General features: G+C 42.9%; 1 long non-coding RNA gene across 3 annotated transcripts in view; it reads left to right on the forward strand.

The window, feature by feature from the left end:
- The first annotated feature begins 921 nt into the window (after nt 1-921).
- Nucleotides 922-26,671, forward strand: part of LOC122938383 — a 55,456-nt gene continuing 29,706 nt past the window's right edge. The window contains exons 1-7 of one of the 3 annotated variants that reach the window (XR_006390010.1): nt 922-1,035; nt 21,618-21,784; nt 21,854-21,915; nt 21,994-22,327; nt 22,560-22,692; nt 23,061-23,278; nt 25,538-25,658. This is a non-coding gene — a long non-coding RNA (uncharacterized LOC122938383). Of the gene's footprint in view, nt 1,036-20,703; nt 20,745-21,617; nt 21,785-21,853; nt 21,916-21,993; nt 22,328-22,559; nt 22,693-23,060; nt 24,252-25,537; nt 25,659-26,671 lie in introns of those variants that run through there. The other 2 variants (XR_006390009.1, XR_006390008.1) reach the window with 2 other exon arrangements.

The raw sequence follows: 26,671 nt of genomic DNA on the forward strand, positions 1-26,671 counted from the left end.
AGATCACAGGGAAATGGTTCTGTCAGCACCATATCTGGCTGGGTTCCGGCTACAAGTGGAGACCAAACAAAGCTCTGTTATTAGGTTCCTACTGGGAGATCTCTATATGTCCCCTTCCTGGCACCCGACCCCAAACGACGACCACAGGCACGTCCGCCTTGGCCCCAAGGTCACAGATATTTAACTGGTTTATTTCTGTGATGCACGGGCAATTCATAATCCCTGATGAACTCCCGGTTCAATGATGTCTGATGGATTCTTTTGTTCTGTTAACCAACTCAACCCCAACCCCCACCGACATTCATCCTGCCAGAGAGGTTGAGTTACCAGTATGGCTGAATGGTGTGTGATAATGATGTGGCCGCCTTTGAAGCAGGGCCCACTCCTGTGGAGTTCATAACTCCATATTCCTCAAATAACTATTTTATGAGGTATCACTATCTGCCTTAGGCCTCATGCACACGACCGCTCTGGTCCGCATCCGAGCCACAGCTTTTGCGGCTCGGGTGCCGTCCCATTTACTTCAATGGGGCCGCAAAAGATGAGGAAAGCACTGTGTGCTGTTCGCATCCGTTGCTCTGTTCCGTGGCCCCACAAAAAAAAATATAACATGTCCTATTCTTGTCTGTTTTTGCGGCATTTCTACAATGGGCCGCCTGTTCCGTTCCGCAAATTGCGGAAGGCACGCGAGCGGCTTCCGTGTTTTGCGGATCCGCAATTTGCGTACTGGAAAAATAGGAATGGTCATGTGCATGTGGCCTTAAAAGCAGAGAAAATAACATTTTAAAAATTGCGAATTTAGCTCGGAAGTATTACCATATTTCTATTTTATATCCGAGTACAAATCATTTAATTTGTTTTTCTTCCCTACTGCTTTCATTTTCAGTTTTAGGCTGCTTACACACAGTCCGTGTTCGGTAAGTGAGTGATTGTGAACCAAAACCAGGAGTGGAGACTATACAGAGATACGGTCAGAACTGCTGTGGTTTGTTCATCCTGCCTTCCAAGAATAGGATAAAAAGAGATTAAGACGTGGTATGTACTCCAATTTTCTGCAAGAATTTATTATTATCTTTTTAAGTGTTTGGCTGCTTTCCCACAGTCGGTGATTTGGCACGGGTTAAAAACATTTTCTGAAATACCTTATCTCTGTGTAGAATCCATTCCTAGTTTTGGTTCATAATCACTTATGGACATCCTGCTGTGGATGTTTCCTGCACCTTCACTATACCCATGCCATACATTTACACCATTTACCATTAACCACAGGATGAAGTAACTCAGTTGATGGCTACTTTTACTTTGACATCTTGGTATCTGCAGGAACCTCTTAAAGGGGTTTTCTCATCTCACCGTTACGAAGGCGAGATGAGACCATCCCAACCACCTGCCATTCGAGAAAAAGGGGAGCACGCTGGTGCTCGATGTTTCAGTAGCTCCCATTGCAATGCATGGGTCCAAGGAAACAGTGTAGCACAGCTATGCCATTTCTGAGTTAGGCCTCATGCACACAGCCATGTGATACCAGCCGTGTGCATTCTGCATTTTGCCAAACGGAACGTCCTGCCATCTATAGAACAATTTTTTTTTTATTTTTTTTTTGCGGGTGCCACAGAACGGACGTACAGTGTGCTCACAGGACAATGCTGGATACTGTGCAAGATAAGGGTTTTATTGGGCTGTGATAACACCGGGGATGGCTATCTGCTGACTGGCTGCACGGCATAATGGGTGATCTTGCGTTCCTGGGCTTCTTACTTTCACTTTGAACATGTGTAGCCACCACTTTTGGAAAAACTGATTAATTACCACAAAGCGCAAGGAAATTGGATTCATTGCGAATCGAAGTTTTGCTAAACTTCAGACTGAATTCTGCTTTGAATGGTTCGCTTCACTCAACACTACTCGGGACCCCGATCAGCTGTTTCAGAAGACACCACTGCTCACAGTAGTGCTGCAGCTTTTTCTCAGCTCTCCAAGCACAGCACTGTCCATTTAATAGTGGTTGTGCTTGGTTTTGCATTAATTTTGGACTACAACAAATTTTTTCAATTGGTCTTTATAAAAAATGTTCAGTGGTGTTTGTAATAAAGGCAGGGGCGTACATAGAAATCATTGGGCCCCATAGCAAAAATCTGAATTGGGCCCCCCTAACCCCACCCACTACCCACCTGTGGCCCATTCCACTACTAATTAAACAGTTAGGGATAAATAACTTAAAAACTAACTAAAATAATATTTTCCCGTAAGGTTTTGCTCTGGAAATTATTAACGTATTTTGAAGTAGACATGGTTCCATGCGTATGTAGCCTACTACTGACAATATAAATCCTTAAAGGGGTATTCTCGTTTCAAACTATTCCCTATCCACAGGATGTGTACACTGCTCAAATATCTCCGGAATTCCCATAGAAATTTATAGAACGGCCGTGCACATGTGCAACTGGCCCCTCAGTTCATTTCAGGCTTCAGAGAGTACAGGGCCTCCATTTTCGTGGATAGGGGATAACTTTAAAGAACCTGAATAACCCTTTAAAGCAGGGATGTCCAACCTGCAGCCGTTCAGCTACTGCAAAACTACAACTTCCATCATGCAACAGCTGTAGGAACGCAGGTTGGACAACCCTAACTTAAAGTACACATAAACTAAATGAAGTTTATTAGAACCTATTATAAGCGCCATAAGATTACTTTCTCCCATACTTTCGTACACCGCTGATATGACAGTGGTGTACAGAAGTACAGATTTCACTAGGGCTACAGCAAGGGATGTACAGCACACATCACTCTTCCTGCCTGTCTGCTAAAGCCTGGAACAGTGGGCACAGGCAGGAAGAGTGATTTATATGAGAGCAGAGCTGAAGGAGCGCAGGGCAGGAGCTTGCATAGCATCGGTCCTCCTGCTTATGCCCACTCTGCACAGCACCCCCCCTCCATGAACTCTTCTTAATGCTAATGCAACAGAGTTCATTGGGGGGGTGGCTGCTGGGGCATCGTTGTCTATATAAGCATCAACAGCAAGCAGCGTTCATGGGGGGGCTGTTTGAGGCACACTGAGTCTGTTCTCTATATGATAAGATTATGTAGAGGGCAGTGTGCCGCCCCCCCCCCCCCCCCCCCCCCTCCTTCCCCGTTAACTTTTTTTTTTTTTTTTTTTACTTTTGACAGTGCACAGCTGCACAGCTGCACAGCACTTACTTTGTCCGTAACTGTGCAGGGCACGCTCTCTGGAGACATTATCAGTCTGTGGGGATTGGGGTTCGTCTCTGGGTGGTTATAAATCACTGAGCCGGGCAGGCAGTGCTGTGAAGACAAGTCCAGCATCCCGCCCGCTCAGTCCTCTCTCTGTCTACTCTACTGAGCTAGGCTAGCCAATCAGCAGCAGGCTATTAACGCTGCTAAATGCTGATTGGCCAGTTCAACACCCGGCAGACAGACAGAGAGAAGCGCACTGTCATAGGCTGGCTGGGGACTGTCTGTCACTGCAGGAGCCTTCAGGAAGATTGATAAAATATGTAAGGGGAGGGGGGCCCTGAGCACATGGAGAAGTGATAGTGGAGTCACAGCAGCTATGTTAGTGTAATTAGGGGCGGGGCTTTCCATCCACTCCGGGCCCCCCCCTTCACGCGCCCCATAGCAGCTGCGTGGTCTGCCTCTATTGTAGGTACGCCACTGAATAAAGGGTTACGTTTTAGCCTCGCTGTGAGCATCTTACTTTCACTTTTCTTTTGAGCTGACATCTGACGGCTATGCATAGCCCTTATCTCTGAATTACTAACAGCTTATAAACACTTATTTAAGCCATATTCGTATCAGTAAAATTAGAACTGAGCTATAACAATTGTTTCTGTGCTCTCAGGAGATCAGAGTTATGCTTTACATGAGCCGTCCGCTGAGTTCCCTTTAGGAACACAGTGAAAACAAAGAGCCTGCTAATAGAGAATCTCAACCCTGTACAGAGAAAGGGGCTGACATTTTTAAAAAAATAAAATTAAAGACATGATTTTTAGCTCCAAATGAATACAATGCAATAATAATAAAAATTGTCCCCAAAGGAGTCCATAGCCTTTAAATCCCTTGTCTAGCTCTAGGATTAGGTGCTGAGCCAGGAACCTGATAGGCCTCACTGGAGCTTGAGTGGACGGCATAGCAACTCTATCAGAACAGCCATGCACAGTATCTTGGCTGTGTAAACTCTGTACAGTTAAAATATTGATGACTTTAACCCCTTTCATACATGTACCATACATTTATGGTGCAGCGGGAAGTGGCTTCCCGACAGCTGCCGTACCTATACAGGCGCGCTGATTAGACTGGTGCAGAAGCTGTGCCCACTCAATCAACAGCAGGGATCCGGCTACCCCTGCTGTAAATGCTGGCGCATTGACACTTTGTATGCCACAGCCAATGCTGACAACGGCATGCATGGAGTTTGCATAGGGAGGGGGTTCCCTCTCCAACACTATTAGGTCCCCACACTGCAGTGACGGGGACCCGATGGCTGGGAAGGCAGCTCGATGCCTTCCACAGGCATCGGGGCTTGCCTTCTATGGAAGCCTGTGAGACCCAGCCTCCTGCATCTCATAGGCAGGCATGCTATCAGTGTATTACACTGGTAATACACTGACAGACAATGCATTACAATACACTATGTATTATAATTTGTTGTAGAGGGGATCAGACCCACAAAAGTTAATATCCCACAGTGGATAAACAAAATGTAAAAATTAATATAAAAATGGCAGCAAAATAGCCATTCTTTGGTCACTTTGCCTTACAGAAAGTGTAGTAGCAAGCGATCAAAAAGTGCAATCTACTCCACAATGGTAGCAAAGAAAATGTCAACTCTTCCTGCAAAAAATGAGCCCCCACAAATGACTATTGACACAAAAATGCTTTAAAAAAATGCTTGTGTAAGTTTGCAAACAAAAATTTAAAAATAGACATACCGTATTTTTCATCCCATAACATGCACTCCCCCCCCCCCCCCAAAGTGGGGAAAAAATTCTACTCAGTCTTATGGGGGGAATACTAATGAGCGCTTCCATTATGGAAGCACTCATTAGTACCAGAGGACCAAAAAGCGGTGAATGCAGCGCTCCCTGGGCTCTGTTCTCACAGCTTCCTGGTCCTCTGCTGTCAACTGTGCTGTGACTCTCTGTGACCGCCAGGTGCAATAACAAAATCCAAAAAGCAATGGTAGATTTGCTGCCTATTTTATTCTGCTTCCCAAAAAGCTAAAAAAAAAATGATCAAAAAGTTGTATGTACTCCAAAATAGAACCAATGCTAAAGCTCAGTTGAGAGAAAAGTAAAAGATATGGTTGTCAGAAAATGGCTGTACTGGTCTCCAGAAGCTGATCAATAACAACATGGTGCCTGTAAACCATTCCACCAAAATCTGCCCTCCAAAAACCATATGGCGCTCTTTCTCTTCTGATCCCTGCCGTGTGTCCTAACACCAATTTTTGACCACATATGGGGTGATGCCATGTTCAGGAGAAAATGCTTGAAAACATTTGGGGTGCTTTTTCTCCTCTTACCTCTTGTGAAAATGAAAAATGGGGAGCTAACGCAACCTTTTATTGGAAGAAAGGAAAATTTGCATTTTTACAGGCAAGTGTTCTAAATTCTATTAAAAGCCTTTGTGGTCAATGTGGTCAGTACTCCCCTCAATAAATTCCTTGAGGGGGTGTAGTTTCCATAATGGGGTCACCTTTTGGGGGATTCTGCTGTAGGGTTACCTTAGTGTGCCTTCAAATGTAACATGATGCCCAAAAGCCATTCCAGCAAAACTGCTCTCCAAAAACCATATGGCTCTATTTTCCTTCTGGGCCCTACCACCACACATGGGGTGTTTCTGTAAACTGCAGAATCAGTGTAATTAATATTGAGGTTTGTTTGGCTGTTAACCTTTTGCTGTCTTACAGAAAAAAATTGATCAAAATGTAAAATCTGCAAAAAAAAAAGGGGAAATTATGAAATTTCACCTCCATTTTCCTTTAATTCTTGTGAAGCATGTAAAGGATTAACAATGTTTGTAAAATCTGATGTATAACAAGATTAATATGCTGGATAAAACAGTGAGATTTTTCCATTTCTAGCACAGCTTCACAGCGACAAATAATGACATATTTCTCTGAGACTGCACAGGCTTATAAACATTTCCTAGTATAGTTAAGGAGGGAATTCTGAGAGATAATTAAGTTATCTCACCAATTCTTCTAGGTTCTTAGTACTTATACTCAGGAAAATTAAACTTCAGCAAGTGGCATTTATCATGTAGAGAAAGTTAATACAAGCACTTACTAATGTATTGTGATTGTCCATATTGCTTTATTTGCTGGTTTGATTCATTTGTTCATCACATTAAACACTGCTCGCTTCCATGGTTATGACCACCCTGCAATCCATCAATGGTTGCCATGCTTGCACATTATAGGAAAAAGTGCCGTCCTCTCTAGTGGCCGGGACCGTGGGAGCTCACATAGGCTGGTGCTGCTCTCTATAGTGTGTAAGCACAGCCACTGCTGATGGATTGCAGGGTGGCCATAACCATGGAAACAAAAAGTGTATAACGTGATGGAAACATTAATCCATCCAGCAAAGGAAGCAATATGAACAATCACAATACATTAGTAAGTGCCTTGTATTAAATTTCTCTACATAATAAAAGCTATTTGCTGAAGTGACACAACCCCTTTAAGTTTTCTTTTAAATGGTTTTATACATCTTTCCCACAGATATCAGCTTACTGCCTAGGCACTATGACAGGCTGTGTTCTAGACGCACTATAGCTGGCACTATGGTATCTGAAAAGTGGCTATTAGAAGGAAATTATTGTGACACATGAATTGTCCAACATACACTACTCACAAAAAGTTAGAGATGTTTAGCTTTCGGGTGAAATTTTTGAAAAATGTAAACAGTTCACTCTACGGTGATATTATATCATGAAAGTAGGGTATTTAAGTAGAAGCATGCAATGGTGATTTCCTCATCTCAAACAATTTATTGAAACAAAACCAACAACAGTGTTGAGTATACCCCCACAGCAATGTCAGTGTCTCAATAACTTGCCATGTGGCATCAATTACAGCTTGACATCAATGTCTCATGCTGTTCACAAAGTCAACTTATTGTCTGCTGACGCATGGCATCCCACTCTTCTTGAAGGATGGCTGTCAGGTCATTGAGGTTCTGGGGTACATACATAGTTACAAGCCTCTACACGGTGACTTAGCTGATTCCATAGGTTTTCAATGGGATTTAGGTCTGGAGAAAGTGCAGGCCACTCCATTTGAGGTACCCCAGTCTTCAGCAGCCGTTTCCTAATGATGCAACCTCGATAAACTGGCACATTGTCATCCATGAAAATGGAATAAGGCCTGTGGTGTTCATGCAGAGGCACAATGACTGGATTAATGATGTTATTTAAGTAGTATAGGATTGTCACTGTACCATTCACAAAGTTTAGGGCAGTTCTCTATTGACTAGACACACCTGCCCATACTGTAACACCACCACCACCGAGGCTCATTTGGTGACAACAGTGGCTGATGCATAGCGCTCTCCTTGACGCCTCCAACATCGTTGGCGGCCATCAATTTTTCTCAGCGTGAATTGACAACAGCACTGGGGTCCACTGGTCCCTCGTCCAGCGTAGATGCTCCCTGGCCCATGCAAGACGATGATCCCTGTGCCTGCTGGTGTGGTCAGGTGCCCTTACAGGTCGTCAAGTACCCAAACCACGCTGATGTGATGTTTCAAATGGTCTCATGTCACACTTGGTTGCCTCTCACCCAGGCATGGGATCCAGCCGGTTCTCTCCGGTTCTGCCGAACCGTTTGTTAAAATTACAGGCGGTTCGCAGGACCGGTGAGAAGCAGGGATCCCGACCCGGTCCTGCAGCTGCGCCTGCACCAGTGGCGTAGCTATAGGGGTGGGGGCGGAGCGGAAGCCGAGAGGAGAGGCCCTGTGTGACGCGCACTGTGCAGGGCAGCTGGGCAGGCGAAGTGAGGAGGGGCCGGGGGAGCGGCTTCAGTTGAGGTGCGACGCAGGACTTAGTCACGTACCTCACTGTGACCTCCTGCGGCGGATCTCGCGAGATGACGCGATGACGCGGCGCGGGAAGGCACAGTGAGCGAGGCATTGGTGACCGCCTGTACCAGGATGCCACAAGCTGTGAAGGAGAGAGAGGTAAGTATTAATTATTTCTCCTAAGCAGGTGCCTACTCCACCTTCCCCTCATCCTGACCCAATGTTTAGATTCTTTTAGCCAAACAAGAGTTATGGATGGGGTTGATGACAATATTTAAGGTGGCCACACACAGGGAAACACATCTATTTTGCCCACAGAGTAAGAGCAGCTTTTTTAAGCGGTACTCCACTATGTAATGGCCCCCTCTTTATTATTAATATAATGGCCCCCTCTTTATTATTAATGTAATGGCCCCCTCTTTATTATTAATGTAATGGCCCCCTCTTTGTTATTAATGTAATGGCCCCCTCTTTGTTATTAAAGTGGGGGCCATTATATTAATAATAAAGAGGGGGCCATTATATTAATAATAAAGAGGGGGCCATTATATTAATAATAAAGTGGGGGCCATTATATTAATAATAAAGTGGGGGCCATTATATTAATAATAAAGTGGGGGCCATTACATTAAAAATAAAGAGTGGGCCATTATAATAATAATAAAGAGGGGGCCGTTACAGTAATAACAAAGAGGGGGCCGTTACAGTAATAACAAAGAGGGGGCCGATACAGTAATAACAAAGAGGGGGCCATTATATTAATAATAAAGAGGGGGCCATTATATTAATAATAAAGAGGGGGCCATTATATTAATAAAAAAGAGGGGGTCATTATATTAATAATAAAGAGTGGGCCATTATAATAATAATAAAGAGGGGGCCATTACAGTAATAACAAAGAGGGGGCCTAAGGCTTTTTAAAAGTTGAGTGGTATGTGTGTAGTGTATATATAGTGTATTTGTGTGTAGTGTATATATGGTGTATGTAAATATGTCGTGACTGTGTTGCATATATATGGTGTATGTATATATGTGTCATGACTCGTGACGCGCTGCGTATCCACCGCTAAGTAGGGAACCTGTTGTTAAAAATTTGAATCCCACCCCTGCTCTCACCTCCCCTAAATTTGCCTGGAGTTGTGCAGCATTCATCATCCGGTTTAATGCGAGAGTGGGATCCAATCGCTCCACCTGGGATGACGTCATTGTCAAAAAACTGAATCATCACATGTAACAGCAATTGTCTGTTACTATTAAAGACATGTAGTGGACCAATATATGTAACTTGGCAGTACCCTCTCCCGTGCAGTGACAATTGACATCGAGGTCAACTGCAGAATTGCAAAGGCAAGTTCTGCATTCGGCAGACTGCGGGCCATTGCGTGGGACCGCCGTGGAATAAGCCTTGCTACAAAGCTTAAAGTCTACCAGGTGGCAGTGTTAACCACTCTGATGTATGCTAGTGCGACCTAGACATTATACAGAAGACATGCTAGACAGCTGAACCACTTTCACATGACTTGCCTCCGTAGAATCCTTAGGATCCAGTGGCAGGACAAGTTGCCAGATTCAGAAGTCCTCTCCAGAGCAGGCTTACCATCAGTGTACACCTTATTAATGAAAGCCCAGATGCTCTGGCAGGCCACATCGTAAGGATGTCAGACCATCGCATCCCTAGACAGATCTTCTATTGTGAGCTGTCCCAGGGTAAGCGATCGCATGGGGGGCAAAAGAAGCGATACAAAGATTCCAGGCTCGGACTGGCCCACAGGGGTACAGGGGAATCCCCCGGTGGGCCCCTGAGCAAGGAGGGCCCCTAGTCTCCCACCCCCTGCACAAGTGGCACATAACACAGTAGACTTACTGCACTACATACATATATTCAATGTATAGCACCTCAACCAGCCTATGTTCATATAAAAAACGTGTTTATTTATTATATTTAAATGTATCCATACGGTGGGCCCCCAAAATAAATTTTACTGGTGGGCCCTAGGTACCCCAGTCTGACGCTGATTACACTGAAAGCCTCTCTCAAGTCCCTGGATATCAACATCACTTTGTCGGAATCTCTGGCGCATGATCGTTATATATGGCGTTCCTTGATCCATCAGGGTTGCCAGACATACGAATCCAGAAGGACAATTCTAGTACAGGAGAAGCGTACACTTCGTAAACACAGAGCTACAAATGCAAATGTTGAAACAAAAACACCTATATGTGTCTGCTCAGTATGTAACAAAACATTTAAAGCTAACATAGGCCTAATTATCCACCTAAGGAAACATCGCTAATGGCCTAAGATCTATCTATCATACGGTATGTCAAGGTCCTCATCAAAAACGATGGACGAACAACAACATTTCACTTATACCAGTTTTGTTCTCACTACTAGCGATATCACTGGTAGGGGATACTAAGGAGAAAAGAGACTGAAGTCACTGTCCTAATACATAAATGAATGTACCAGTGCAGTTGTTGACATCCCCTTATAATGTTAATCTGATATTGTATTAGCCTCTAATTCACAATATACCAAAAACAAGACAGAAAACTCCCTACAAACTGAAATACAATTGTTTTCAATTATTTCCACTGAGCTTTGTATCTGGGGAGCCCTGTAAAATCAAGCATGGTATTGGAAACAGGCCAGCATTCTAGTATTACCTCTCCGTCCAGATGTTTTCCATCTTTCTCAGAACGGATGGCATGATGAAGATACTCACATTTTTTAGAACTTGTAACATACCTCTGTACTCATTTTCAGCCTGAATTATATGGTGGAGTAAACCATAGGAAATCAGTGACATTACATAATGCAACTGGAAAGCAGGAAGCCGCTTGATCATGGGGCAAAAAAATAAGAAAGTAGAAACACTGAAACCTTAGTATTAGCATGTCACTAATTATATCACTGTGAATGGATAATCACCAGTGTATGCATTTCCATGGTTTCAATATTTAAGAGCATGATGCCTTGCCAGGATGAGGGAGCCATGTGTGGGTGAAAGCAAATACAGTAACAATATGAGTGCATCTCAAACTTAAAGAGGACCTGTAGCCTCTCCTGACATGTTTGTTGTAGTAACTACTTGTATTACCCATGTAATAACAGTTCTGCAGCATCTATTCTTATGACTTTAGAAGTTTACAATGGAGGTCAAAATGGCTGTTACCAGTTGGGGGTGGGGTGTCTCGACACCGTCTGAAATTGGCAGCATTGATTGGATAGTGTCAGACTGTGTAGGGAGACCCTCCCAACCAGTAGCACCATCTGGACCTTTAAAGTGCTGGTAATTAATTCATAACTTCTAGCAGGAATAATAATAGAATGGCACAACATAGAGTTATAAGAATGGATGTTCCAAAATTGCAATAATGATTCTGGAGCATCTATTCTTATGGCTTTATATAGTGCCATTCCTTTGTTATTTCCTCTAGAAGTTATGAATTGGCAGCAGCTTGCAGTAAAGGTACAGATAGGTGCTACCAGTTGTGGGTGTGCCCCTGCACAGTCTGACACCAGCAGAACTGATTGGACAGAGTCAAACACACCCACCTATACTGCAGACTGCTGGCAATTTATTTGTAAACTTTTGGCAGGAATAATACAGATGCTCCAGAACTGGTATTACATGGGAAATGCAAGTATCATATTTTTACCTTTTATAATGCTATTTTTGCACATTTTCCCTTTCCGCTATTGAGATCCGTCATACGGATTCAGCAAAAACGCTGGTGTGAAAGTAGACTAACACACACCTGATGATAAGATACACCTCAGGTTTTGGAGGAGGAAAATAAGAAAAACATATTTTTCATAAGACCCCCATATCAGATCCTCAGATCAGACCCCCATATCGAATCCTCAGATCAGACCCCCATATCAGGACCATACATCAGAAACCCAATATCAGGACCTCACATCAGACCCCCATCAGACCTCAGATCAGATTTCCATACCAGACCCCTATCAGACCTCAAACTTTTAAAATAAATAACATCACTTACCTCTCCTTCTCCGCTGCTCATCTCCAGGTCCAGCGGTCTCTGCAGAAGTCTTTTCCGTGCCTGCACTGCACTGTTATGTGACTGTGTGCAGCGTCTGGTCATAGTGCGTGCACTACGTTCTGACTCTATACACTGGCAAGATCTGCATTGCAGCGCAGCCCCAGGAAAGAAGACCAGGGAAGGTGAGTACAAGAAGCACTCACAGCGCTTCGCTCACTCGCTCCCACCACCTAATGCATACTAGTGAGCGATTCCATTTAGGGGGAAATAAGTGCGTCTTGTAAAGTGAAAAATACAGTAGTTACTAAAACTGACATGTCAGGAGCGATGGGTCCTCTTTAAGCTGCCAAGTGCACATGCAGCGGATCAGCCAGGTACAAATCTGCTGACAAATACTCTTTAAACTCCCTGTATATGTGATCACTTGTTTTTTATACCTACCAGTATGGTCCCTTTAACCATAGATCTAACATTGTATGGGCAGCCAGTCTCCTGGCAGGGGGATCATTGTTAACTTTGCATCTTCTGGACACAGAGTTGGAAACTGCCCCAGCGACACATTCCCCTGCCTTTTGCAGTCTCAATTTTAAGCCCATAGCATATTTCTCTTCAGGCAGTTGCTATTTGTGCCCTTCATTTGGCCCAGCTCCACGTGGCATTGTTGCACAATTCTGTTTTCAACATTTTAGAACAGATATGCTAGCTTCCACAAAGGAGTTTTACGTCCTATATTATTTTTATTATAATTTGAAACTAATAAGGAAGTCTAACTGCATAACTACAAAGCCATATGCAGTGTCCGGGTTTGGGGTGGCCCCAACACTATGCTGGGTCCCCCGGATACCGTCGTTGCTGCTCTCTGGAAGGAATGGTAAGGCGTGGTGCACCCCAATGGGAAATAAGTCCAGAGAGTCAGGGTCTGCAGTAAACCAGGGTGCTTCTTTACTGGAGGAATTCAAGTATAAAACAAAACAGGTGAGACATTGGGCTGGCTTCTCCAGTCTCCTCAGTGGCTAAATAAGAGTTTGTTGCTGAGGAAAGGCCTGAGCTAGCTGTCCTCCTTTCTCTTCAGAAGGCTGGTACCCTGGTCCAAGGCTGGTGATCCAGGGTCTGTGGCAGCGTATCCCGTCTTCTTCTGGTCACTCAGTAGTCTTGCAGATTCTCCTCTTCCAAGCACTATTCTCTAACTGCAGCACACTAGGGGATCTGACTGCTCTCCTTTTATAAAGTTTTTGCTAGACTTGAACTTTCTAGTGGGAGTGGTGGAGTAGAGAAACTCAGCACAAACAGATACATTGTTTCAGCTCCCAACTGGTATAGACTTACAGTAAAGCTTCAATGATACTCAATGGCAAGGAAACAAGTTTCCAGACATAACAACATAGCTAAAACCAGACATTTAAAAGGTCAGGCTGTTTTTTTTTTGTGGTAAACAAGTCTGGGTTTTTCCCTCCAAAACATGGTGGTAAACAAGTCTGGGTTTTTCCCTCCAAAACATGGTGGTAAACAAGTCTGGGTTTTCCCTCCAAAACATGGTGGTAAAAAAGTCTGGGTTTTCACCTCTAAAACAGGGTGGTAAACAAGTCTGGGGTTTCCCCTCCAAAACATGGTCTTCTTTAAACCCTATGGCAGCTGTGGAAAATTACCAGCTTCTCAATCAAAGCCCTAACAGTCTCTCATTATTTCTTAACCCTTTCCACAGAGCCATGTAAATACATTGATAAGGAACATGATATATATCACAACATATATATTGTTCTGTCTTTATACCCGTTCACACAGTGTGCTGTCTGACATTCAGTGTAAAACATTCCTGTCTTCCAAATAAGAGGACTGTTTTCTGTAGTCTAACTTGTTTATTAGTCAACAGGATTGTAAATTGGTAAAACTACAAGAATACAAATGGCTTGTGTAATTAAAACATATAGAATAGGTTGTACAGTAATACATTGACAGAGAAAGCAGATGTTCAAAATGGCAGCCTATACATAGAACTGCATGTCTAGTTAACAGAACTAACTCCCTGAGTGACACGTATACCTAGCTAAAAAGCTCTGCATAACATAATGTCCCTGAAACAAAGGTAGATCTAACTTACCAGATATACAGTCAGGTCCATAAATATCGGTACATCGATTCTAACATTTTTGGCTCTATACACCACCACAATGGATTTGAAATGAAACAAACAAACTGCAGATTGTCCGCTTTAATTTGAGGGTATTTACATCCAAATCAGGTGAACGGTGTAAGAGTTAAAACAGTTTGCATATGTGCCTCCCACTTGTTAAGGGACCAAGGGAAGAAAATAAAAAGAAGAAAAAAAAAGAGACCAAAAGTCATGGGACAGAATAATAATCATAAATCAAACTTTCACTTTTTAATACTTGGTTACAAATCCTTTTCAGTCAATTACAGCCTGAAGTCTGGAACGCATAGACATCACCAGACGCTGGGTTTCATCCCTGGTGATGCTCTGTCAGGCCTCTACTACAACTGTCTTCAGTTCCTGCTTGTTCTTGGTGCATTTTCCCTTCAGGTGCACTTTTGTCTTCAGGAAGTGAAATGCATGCTCAATCGGATTCAGGTCAGGTGATTGACTTGGTCATTGCATAACATTCCACTTCTTTCCCTTAAAAAACTCTTTGGTTGCTTTTGGAGTATGCTTTGGGTCATTGTCCATCTGCACTGTGAAGCGCCGTCCAATGAGTTCTGAAGCATTTGGCTGAATATGGGCAGATAGCAATACCTGAAACACTTCAGAATTCATCCTGCTGCTTTTGTCAGCAGTCACATCATCAATAAATACAAGAGAACCAGTTCCATTGACAGCCATACATGCCCACGCCATGACACTACCACCACCATGCTTCACTGATTAGGTGGTATGCTTAGGGTCATGAGCAGTTCCTTTCCTTCTCCATACTCTTCTCTTCACATCACTCTGGTACAAGTTGATCTTGGTCTCATCTGTCCATCTTGTGGTGAACCCTCTGTATTCACTCTGGTGAAGTCTTCTCTTGATTGTTGACTTTGGCACACATACACCTACCTCCTGGAGAGTGTTCTTGATCTGGCCAACTGTTGTGAAGGGTATTTTCTTCACCAGGGAAAGAATTCTTCGGTCATCCACCACAGTTGTTTTCCGTGGTCTTCCGGGTCTTTTGGTGTTACTGAGCTCACCAGTGCGTTCCTTCTTTTTAAGAATGTTCCAAACAGTTGTTTTGGCCACGCCTAATGTTTTTGCCATCTCTCTGATGGGTTTGTTTTTTCAGCCTAATGATGGCTTGCTTAACTGATAGTGACAGCTCTTTGGATCTCATCTTGAGAGTTGACAGCAACAGATTCCAAATGCAAATAGCACACTTGAAATGAACTCTGCACCTTTTATCTGCTCATTGTAATTGGGATAATGAGGGAATAACACACACCTGGCCATAGAACAGCTGAGAAGCCAATTGTCCCATTACTTTTGGTCCCTTAACAAGTGGGAGGCACATATGCAAACTGTTGTAATTCCTACACCGTTCACCTGATTTGGATGTAAATACCCTCAAATTAAAGCTGACAGACTGTAGTTAAAGCACATCCTGTGCGTTTCATTTCAAATCCATTGTGGTGGTGTATAGAGCCAAAAATGTTAGAATTGTGTCGATATCCTAATATTTATGGACCTGACTGTACTTGCACAAAGATGGTGGAGTTTAAGAAGGAAAACTGCATGGAAAAACTCTGCTGATGTCCTATAGTATGCATGTAGACTGAAGACTGGGGTTTCTCCTTCCCAGAATGCCTTGCACTACCCACAAAGCAATAATCTTTATTAACAAAACAAGGTGCAATACATTTTTTACCACACCGCTAAATGGTGCTGTTACCTAACTAATAACTACAGGAATACAGAAATTGTAGCAGAATGAATTAGAAATTAAATAGACATGAACTGAAAAGAATCTCTCTCTGCTGGAGGCAGAACACTCCTTGTCTGGCGTCAACAGACACCACCACTGAATCCTTCTTCTTAGCAACCTATTTTGGTCAATGGTGCGACCAAGCTTTTCCAAAGTGTTGTCTTTGGAGACTATTTAGCTTTTGCTAAGGTAGTTTATTTCCTTTGCATGACATTCGCGTTGTACCGTGCAAATTATTATGTTCTTGGACCTTTCCAGATTAGGGGTGGTAAAGGCGTGTTTGCAGTGATGCCAAACTTTTCAGGGCTTTTGGCTCACAGGTAATATCTGAGCTGTAGTACACAGGCTATAGCACAAAAGAGCAACATCCAGGTGGAGAACCTGTTGAAATGATGGGATTTGAGTTGGTGGTCCAAAGTCACTGTGCGTAGAGAAGATACTTCAGGTCGGATTTCTTCATCTGTATCTGGGTTTACCAATTCGAATGTGTCGGATCTGATGTTTCAAGACGTTGAACAGTACAGGAATGCAAGACCTGCTAACCATGTTTTGTTCTTAAGGTGGCTTGGTGCGGCGGATCTAGTCTTGTGGCCCGCAGAATTAAGCTGTGTAGGCACGTAGTGCCACTGTTTAGGACAAGTGGATCTCCTGATTCTTAGCACCCGATTGCAGACGTAGACATAAAAACGTCTGGTTTGCAGATATATCCTAGGATTACCTTGCTGTCCATATAAAACTTGACTTCTTCAATTTCCAGGTTCATTTCCGATGTTATAAGTTCAGCCAACTCCACTGCAAGCACAGCAAATCCTATATGGAATCTTTCTTTGACATCAATGGTCTTTAGGTATGCTATGGCAGCATTTGCCTTGACTGAAGCATCACAGAAGATACAGTTGTGTTCAAAATAATAGCAGTCAGACATCACTAACCTGATCAACTATTGTTTTTGGTAGAAATTATATTTCTACATGGCAAATAATTTACTAGCAGGTGTAGTAGAGTAATAGAAATCCAACAGACCAAACTGTCATGACATGCATGCTGCTGATTCTCTGTAATTCAATCACTTATTAAAAGGGGCATGTTCAAAATAATAGCAGTGTGGAGTTCAATGAGTAAGGTCATTCATTCTTTGAAAAACAGGTGCCAATAATTGCCCTTATTTAAGGAAGGAAGGCAGCAAATGTTGTACATGCTGGTTACAGTGCATTTCTCTCAGAAGTTCTGAGGAAAATGGGTTGATCCAGACATTGTTCAGAACAACAGTGAATCTTGATTCAAAAGTTGATTGGAGAGGGGAAAACATATAAAGAAGTGCAGAAAATGATAGCAAATGCTTTAAAATGGCAACCAAAACCTGAAAGATGTGGAACAAAAGCGAAAAACTACCATTCGGATGGATAGAAAAATAGCCAAAATGGCAAGGACTCAGCCAACAATCAGCTCCAGGAAGATCAAAGAAGGTCTAAAGTTACCTGTGAGTACTGTTACAATTAGAAGACTATCTGCAAGAAGCCCCCGCAAAGTCCCACTGTTGAAAAAAAGACGTGCTGAAGAGGTTACAATTTGCCAAAGAGCACATTGACTGGCTTAAAGAGTCATTTTGTGGACTGATGAAAGTAAGATTGTTCTTTTTGGGTCTAGTGGCCAGAGACAGTTTGTCAGATGACCCCCAAACACTGAATTCCTTATCTCGGTGACCACCCGTATACATTCTGACAAGGCAGATTTTAGAGCAGGACTTCCCTCCTACGAGTCTTTTACAGATCTCAGTACAGTGAGAAGTGACTACTACAGTGTCTACGTCAGTGTCTATCTGCTTCCTGTCATGCTTCTCTGCTTGGGGTGATATCTGAGAGGGTGGTCCAGGGTGTATAGCCATGTTGTGTTCTCTGCTACGACATTCTGTGCATGTCACACTGACCTTACAGTTCCTGGCGAAGTGCGATGTTGTAGTGCAGCACCTGAAGCAGATTTTGTTTTCTCTGAGGAATTTTTTGCGGTCCTCTAAAGACTTCTCCCTAAAGGCTCTGCATTTTAATAGAGAATATGGTTTCTTGTGCAGGGGGCATTCTTTAGTAAGATCTTTGGCAATGTTCGTTTTGTGGACTGCTCCTGGTGTTTTATGAGGTTTGACACCAGGGGTAGTGGGACATGACAATGTAAAGTCAAAACTGGGATTGTTTCTGATCCTTGCCTGTTGAGTAACAAAGTCTACAAACACCACAAAGGGGGGAAATGGAACATTATGAACTAGCTTATAATGAAAACCATAACCAATCCACTTCTCCTGTAGGTTATAAGGGAGTTTTTGGACAATCGGGTTGACACCTCTGCCGGTGTCCAGGAATGCTAGCCTTGGCAGATCTCCTTCTGCCTGAGCAACCTGTACCTCTATTAACAGGTTGCTGAGTTCCCTGAGCTTCTGGTGACTGCTACCCACTATTCTGGGAATATTATCAATTCTCTTAAATAAAGAATTTTCTATAGCTTCTATTGACCCACAACACTCATCGAGTCTTTCCCACATCATCTTTAGGCCTTTGCCCATATAGTTTATGTTAATGTCTCTGATTATTTTGGCGTGTTCAGCAGACTTGCTTCCAAACCACTTTACCAAGAGATCTAACTCTTCTCTTTCTTATGGTGTTCTGGAAGGAGGCTCGCCATGCCCTGTAGTTCTCGGGTTGATCGGTAAACTTTATAAGTCCTTTGGTAACCAGCTCCCGTTTAGCAAAGAACTTAGCGAAGTCCATGGCGGCCTGGTTAGCTCCAATATTACCCGGTGTGTTGTTGTTATGCTGCATGTATGGTGTATCACCATACCTTTTAGGGGTTTCTAGCTTAGGGAAGTCTGTATAATACCGTTCGGGACGAAGGGTGTCCCTTTAAGTCGAATCGCAGGTTGTAGCTTTCGTTCTGCAGGGCGGTAGTTGTGGTCAGCATCGTATTGTCCCATGCCGTCCTGCTGGAGGTACTGTGGTTTAAAGTAGGGTCTTTGGCATTCTGTATAAGCTGGCTAATCAACTGGATCATAGTTGTCATCTTCTGTCTTGGGATGCTGATGGACATATTCTGAGACACGGTGTGCTGGATCTTGTTGATCTAGGTCTGGTCCAAGTACTTGGCCGTGTTTCTCGGGTTCGGGAAACTCCAAGGCTTCTAGGAACTCTGCTTGGCTGCTGCTTCTTTCTCTGCAGAAAGTTTTCCCTGTGACACTTGCAGGCATGCTTTATCCTTTTCCAGTGACGCTTGCAGGCATGCTCTCTCCTTTTCCAGTGACGCTTGCAGGCATGCTTTCTCCTTTTCCAGTGACGCTTGCAGTCATGCTCTCTCTCTCTCTTTAGTTTTATCTTTAGTTTAGTCTTACAAAACTATGAATCCAATAGATGGCACTGTTCATGACTCATAAACAGCGCCATCTATTGGTTTCATAGTCTTTTTTTAAAAATACATTTTATTAGGTTTTGATATCATTTGCACATGTACATTCAAAGGTACATATTGGATCAAATTACAGGTCATATTCCTTTTTTACAGATATGTGCAGTGAAAACAAAGGTAAAACACATATAAACAGTGCAATAATCCTTTCCCTAAACATTCCCCCCCCCCCCTAACCCTGCCCCCTTCTATACAGATGATGTGGTTTAAAGTTTTCTTTTTATTATAGGTATTCCTGGAGGTGTACAGTGTCTCATTTCGAAGTTCATGTGGATTTATTGTCGTGTAGTCTCATGGTAGTGCGTCTTTACGTAAGGATTGATGATGCTTTATATGTTATTGGTTTCATAGTCTTATGACAAGACTATGAATCCAATAGCTGGCGCTGTTCATGACTCATGAACAATGCGACTTATTGGATTCATAGTCTCATGACAAGACTATGAATCCAGTAGATGGCACTGTTCATGAGTAGTGTAGATTGCGAATATTGTAATCGCAAATTTGTCTTTCCCATATGCCCATGTTTATGCAAATCAGTTTACATGAGAAAACTGTATAAAAAGGTTATTAAACATTATGTTAGGACAATCAGAAATCTTTTTGTCATCCTAATGATAATGATCTAGGTGCGCAGGTCCACCCAACAGATATAAAGCAACTTTGAGGCTTACTCGCTCTCAGTCAGATGAGAGCTGGTTTTGAATGTCTCATAGTGCACAAGGCTGCCATTGTAAGGTGGGCTGACTGTATGTCTTATGGATAGATTGTTGGCTTGCACATACCTGGCTTTTGACATATAGCCTTTGTCTGGTTGTCTATTGTATGTCATAGGTAATAGGAATCCAAGATGCATCCAGATGTTCTCCCCGTGCTGTTTCCAAACCATTTTGGTGGTGTTTCCATCTATTTCTAACCTTTTTCTGTAAACCAGAAACCCTCTCTTCTTCAGAGCAGGGGGTGCCTGGTTTAATGCTCGGGTTCTCCCATTGACTTCCATTATACTCGGGTGCTCGGTAGAGCACCCGAGCATCCCGATGTATTCGGACAGAACACCCGAGCACTTTGGTGCTCGATCAACACTAACTAGCATCTGTTTTACGAGAACCCATTGACTTGTTTGGCCAGAACACCCGAGCACTTTGGTGCTCGATCAACACTAACTAGCATCTGTTTTACTGTTCTGTCTTCATACACGTTCACACAGTGTGCAGTCTGACATTCAGTATAAACCATTCCTGTCTTCCAAATAAGAGGACTGTTTTCTGTGGTCTAACTTGTTTATTGGTCAACAGGATTGTGAATTGGTAAAACTACAAGAATACAAATGGCTTGTGTAAGTAAAACATATATAGAATAGCATGTACAGTAATACATTGACAGAGAAAGCATATGTCCAAAATGGCTGCCTATACATAGAACTGCATGTCTAGCTAACAGAAATAACTCCCTGAGTGACACTTATAAATAACTAAACAGCTCTGAATAACATAATGTCCCTGAAACAAGATAGATCTCGCTCACCAGATAAACTTGCACAAAGATGGTGGAGTTTAAGAAGAAGAACTGCATGGAACAGCTCTGCTGATGTCCTGTAGTCTGTATGTAGACTGAAGACTGGGGCTTCTCCTTTCCAGAATGCCTTGCACTACCCACAATGCCTAGCACCTCCCACAAAGCAATAATCTTTATTAACAAGAAAACAAGGTGCAATACATTTTTACCACCGCTAGATGGTGCTGTTACCTAACTAATAACTACAGGAATACAGAAATTGCAGCAGAATGAATCTTTCATACTTGCGTTTTTCTTTTCCGGCACTGAGTTCCGTCAAAAGGGCTCAATGCCGGAAAAGAACTGATCAGGCATATCCCCATGCATTCTGAAGAACGGAGAGCAATCCGTTCAGGATGCATCAGGAGGTCTTCCGTTCAGTCTTTTTTAAAGATCAGGCAAAAGATAAAACCGTAGCATGCAACGGTTTTATCTCCGGCCAAAAAAACTGAAGACTTGCCGGAATGACGGATCCGGCATTAATGTCCATTGAAATGTATTAATGCCGGATCCGTCCAAAAGAGTTCCGTTGTTTGCCGCAGGCCCTATTTACCTTTGCATAGGAACTGCAGGTGGCCTAAGTACATAGTGGATGATAGGAGTAGTAGTCTTAAAACATGAATAACACTCCTATTATTTTTTTTTTCTAATGTAGGGTAAAAAAAAAAAAAAAGAGTTCTGGGCCAGAACACCCTGCCCGACTGCCTTGCCCACAAGCCCGCTTGCCAGCCTGTTCTAAAGACTGCATGCAACCAAGCTTGCCCGCGAAATAGACAGCCTGAACGCCACATTTTTTGCAACTCCATACAAAAATAATGTCCAGTAAGTAATATTTTTGTGGGTGTGTTGTATTATGAATAGTTCAAATCTAATTTTTTTTTTTTTCTACAGGCACATCATCTTCAAGTGAGGCCGGGAGCTCTTCTCCAACACGACGTCGTCGACATGATACGGTATGTCAAGTTTTGAAGCATTACCCATTGTAATATTATGACAGTATTGTAAAAATTTTCATTTTTTTTATTTCACAGTCATCGTCTGTGGAGGAGATTACCTTCAGGCCAAGGGACGGCAGGAGATGAGGAAGTTGGGGGTGGAGAACAAATGTTTCAAACATTATGTTAAAAATTGCATGTTTTTTTAGGGTTTCCTGAGGCTCCACTAGAACGGATGAGGAGGACATCTGCGGTTTTTGGATCGACAACGACCTCTTCATCCAGATGGTGGAGGACCGACCACCATTGTGGGACCACACAGACCGCTGCCACGCAGACCATCACGCAACCTGGCTCCTCTGGCTCCAGATTTGTGAGGAGATAGTGCCTAATTGGGATGACCTCAGTGAAAGTCAACAGGATGAGTGTTGTAAGTATATCGTATTTAATTTGTATACTGCTTATGTCTGCTTTTTAGTCAAAATTGGTTTTCTGTCTGGTTGAAGTGGGTCACTGCTACAGATAGTTAACATATTTTTTTTTTTATTGTGGCAGGTTCAATCAAAAAGTAAACAATTTTTGATGTCCTAAAAAAAAAGTCTTTTTAAGACTAATTTTGTGTTTTGTTTTTCTTGTTGCCGGGTATGACAATCATGGTGCAGTGGCGGTCAATGAGGGACCGCTATAAGAAGGACTTCAACGAGGAGGTTAAGCGCCCGAGTTGGTCTGGAGGAACCTGCAAGCGGCCGTACAGATATTCGGCTGCATTGGGGTACCTAAAAGGGAGCTGCGAAGGTAAGATATAATGTTTATACTAATTAGGAATTTTAATCTCCAATAGATGTGTGGCCTAGGCAGACTGTCATTTGTCACTTTGTCCGGGACATTCACATATGGATTGGGTGAAATACAGATGAGCAAAGCGTGCTTGAGATAATACATCTGAAGTTGCTTTAAAAAAATTAAATAAAAAACATACTGTACATAGACACTTCTCTGTACACTACTACAATACAATGTATGGGCTTTATCTTTGTACAGTATGTATTTTTTTTTCTTTTTTGGTATGCAACTTTACATGTATTATCCCAAGTCTCCTTGTTCGCCTCTATCCTGAGGTTCTCTAATTTTTACATTAATTTGTTTTTTTGTTTGCTTTACAGCACATCAAGCAGTATTTGGGCACCCGAAGCTCCTCGTGAAGTCCAAGCTCCTGTCGCACCGGAGGCGGTCCTTGAAGAGCCGCCCACCGCGGGTTCCTCTCGTCCTACTCCAACAGCTGCTCGGGACCTCAATGTTCACCTACATGTGCCCTCTGGCGACGCAATGATGGCTACATTAGCACCGCTTTTTGAGGCCCTAATACGTCACCAGAGGACAGGTAGGAGCAGTCAGACGGGCTACGAGGATCTCACAAGGCTCGATAACGAGTCCTTGATGGGATTCACTAATAGAGTTGCCGCTTTGGAAAACACTGTGCGACGTCTGCAGGGGGGGCGGTGCTGACATCGCAGTTGGGCCCAGTGCATCACTATTGGTTATCGTTGCTCTCCGTGATGGAACTGTTTACGCCCGACCAGCTATTTGAGGCCTGAAGACAGGTGGACAGCGTCTTCTGGCAAGTACAGCACTGCCCCACATCCCTTCCTCTGCCCCAGACCTATCCCCCATCCATGCCCTATTCCCCATCACAACCTCAACATCCCCCTTCCCAACCTCCTCAGCTCCCATCCCCATTCACCAACCCCCAAGCTCTTTACTCAACACTTTTCTCCCTCTCCTCCTCATTACTTTCCTCCAACCACTTTCACTACTCCCTCAACTCTTGCTCGGTCAATTCCTTTTACTGTTCCTACCCCATCCTCAAGATTGCACACTCTCTCTGTTGTACTTCCCACAACACACAGTTATATGTCCACAGGGGCACAAGAACAGGACAGAGGGGGACCAAACTGTGTTCTGTCCTCCACCCCAAACCTTCTACTCCTACAAGGCCTTCATATAGGCATTTGTAGTTTGTTTCTTTTTTATTTATATTTTTTTACAAAAATTGTATTTAAAAATAAAAGTTATTTTGTTTTGAAAATGTTTTTGTTTTTGTCTCACCAATACTTGTGTCGCTCCATCAGCACTGGGAGATAAACAATAGTGTGTATAACAGGCCTGACAATCTCCCAGCGACAGTGAAGCGACACAAGTATTTGTCGCTAGAGTAGGCGTACGTCTATAGGCGAATTGTGTCACTTTATTGATGGACCGCCTTATATTTGCTATGCTCACAACCATTTCAGTATCTTTGTACTGCTAATTCCGGGAATGGTATATTGCTATGTCTTGTGGTTGTATGCATTTGCAATCACTACTTTCTCTTGTCCTCAATAAAGAGATTGAACAACAAGTATTTGTCGCTTCTTAAGCGTGTGGAGATTGACCAATAGTGTGTGTAGAACAGGTCTGACTCTCCCAGCGCCAAGTATGTGTTGCTCCTCAAGCGTGGGGACATAAATATACGAAACAAGATTCAATGTACGGTGATGAACAAAATTTTATGAACAAAAAATTAAATATACAACAATACACCCCACTGTAACCACCCACATAAACAGGCAACCAAACATAATCACATTAACGGTTCATGGAAAATTAATCACAAATTGTTTATACAAATAAAGAGCAGAAATAATCTCTCATCTTTGCAACCGTTACACTTGACCGCGGTCCAAAATATTGAATGCTGGCCATCTCGCTGTCCTCCGGTATCTGCTCCAAATTTAGGGGTTCTTTTTTAAGGAGGTAGTTGTGTAACACAACAGCAGACTTTACCACCTTGTCGATTGTTTCAACTTTCATATGAATGGGTTTAGTGAAAATCCTCAATTTTGCAACCAAAAGCCCGAATGTGCATTCCATCCTTCGAGCCCCGGTCGAAGCGGATTTCTCAGATCCCTGCTATATTAGCTGAGGATCTGCACTGTGCCTAATTACTAATAACCCCCCATGCAGTCTGCCCATTACCCCTGATGAAGCCAGATTAGCTGGCAAAACATGTTGGGGGGCGGAATTTAGGTTTTATTTGCTGTACTTCACCGATGCTAGGCTGTACTCTATGCGCATAGTGTCAGACATTCAGTGTGAACAGGCTTTGATCCACAACTTACGCCTCAATCTTGGGGGGTTATTAGTAATTAGGCACAGTGCAAAACCTCAGCTAATACAGCAGGGATCTGAGAAAGGCAGTGCGGGTCAGTGCACCCCCGCCTGCGCTTCTACGTTGTATACCAGCCTTGAAGAGCACTTGGTGGGGTATAGCTAGTTTTAATTTTTCAGTTAGCTCACATGTGTATACCTTTTTCACTTGTTTTCATAAAGAAGCAAAAGTTAAGTTTTAGTGTCTGGGACAAGAGTGGTTAGTAGCCGTATAGGCAGAATTGTTTAATATATTATAAACCCTTCCAGGACAGGGACCCCTCTAGATTTTATGTCAATATATAATAATTAATAAAACGTTATTTACCTTATGGTCAGCAATGGGTCATCAAAACTTTCAACGCTCATCCGTAAGTAATTAAAAAACTTTTCTGGATAATCCCTCAATTCAGGAAACAAGAGTTTCAAAAGCTCCCCTTTCTTATTCTTGCAGAGGTTATTGGATGCACCCAATAGCGACGCTGATGATGCCGTCTGGCTCTAAGACGTCTTCTCCATCAGGAAACAAGGATTAGAGCATTATCTTTCCAATCTTCAGAGAGAGCATCTGAGGGGTAAGTGACCTTCGCTTGCCTTTTATAGCCACTGTACTATTTGCATAACTGATTGATTCTCTTTGATCTGTGAAAATTTGAATACCGGATCCGTCTTTCCGTTTGAAAACGGAAGATAACGGATTAGACGGATCCGCTATTTCAACGGATCCGGCAAAACAATCTCTGTTATCATCCGTTCTGACGGATCCGGACGTTCTTTCCTGCGACGGAACTGCTTGCCGGATCAGTCTGCCGCAAGTGTGAAAGTAGCCTTAGAAATGAAATAGACGTGAACTGAAATGAATCTCTCTCTGCTGGAGGCAGAACATATATAAAATGCAGTAACATAGTATTAAACAGTATAAGTTAACCCTTTCAAGAGAAATAAAGTAAGAAGTTTTAACTTTGCATAGGGCACATAGGCAAATGCCCAACTGTCAAAGTACTCCCTGCTCCAGGGCACTACACATACACATGCCAGCGGTTGTCATATTGCAGGGGAAATGAATAGCACACATTACCGAAGGCTCAAATAATGAGAAGTAATGAGATGTAACAAAGCATCTTGACTATACAATAATGAGCTCTGCATCTCTGATTAGGATTTTAGGAATTTGTTACTGAATAAAACTGTCTCTTCTAAGATTTGGATCAGTGATGCTACATATGAATCATTTCCTTGCTTCCTATCCTATTGCTTTAATGTGATATGTATCCTAGGTAATCTTTAACCAGTATTCCAAGATATACATCTGCTTAAGTATTTCTATTGAAAAAGACAATAATATCAGCAGCTGCATACAAATGAAAAGTTTGGCTACTGAAGTTAGATCTGAATAAACTGGAGAATGCCGGGACAGGATACGGTTTAACAAACAGATTACAGAGAGGGCTAAGGATGTCGATGAACTGAGACCATACACAGAGGTAACAGAGGAAGAGGTTGGTGGTTACCCTCTGGCCTTGGGATGCAGGAGAGGTGTCATATGTGAAGTGTTCAGGAACCCAGTAAGGAAACAGAGCTACAAGTG

This window comes from Bufo gargarizans, chromosome 5, assembly GCF_014858855.1.
Source record: "Bufo gargarizans isolate SCDJY-AF-19 chromosome 5, ASM1485885v1, whole genome shotgun sequence".
Taxonomy (NCBI): Eukaryota; Metazoa; Chordata; class Amphibia; order Anura; family Bufonidae; genus Bufo; species Bufo gargarizans.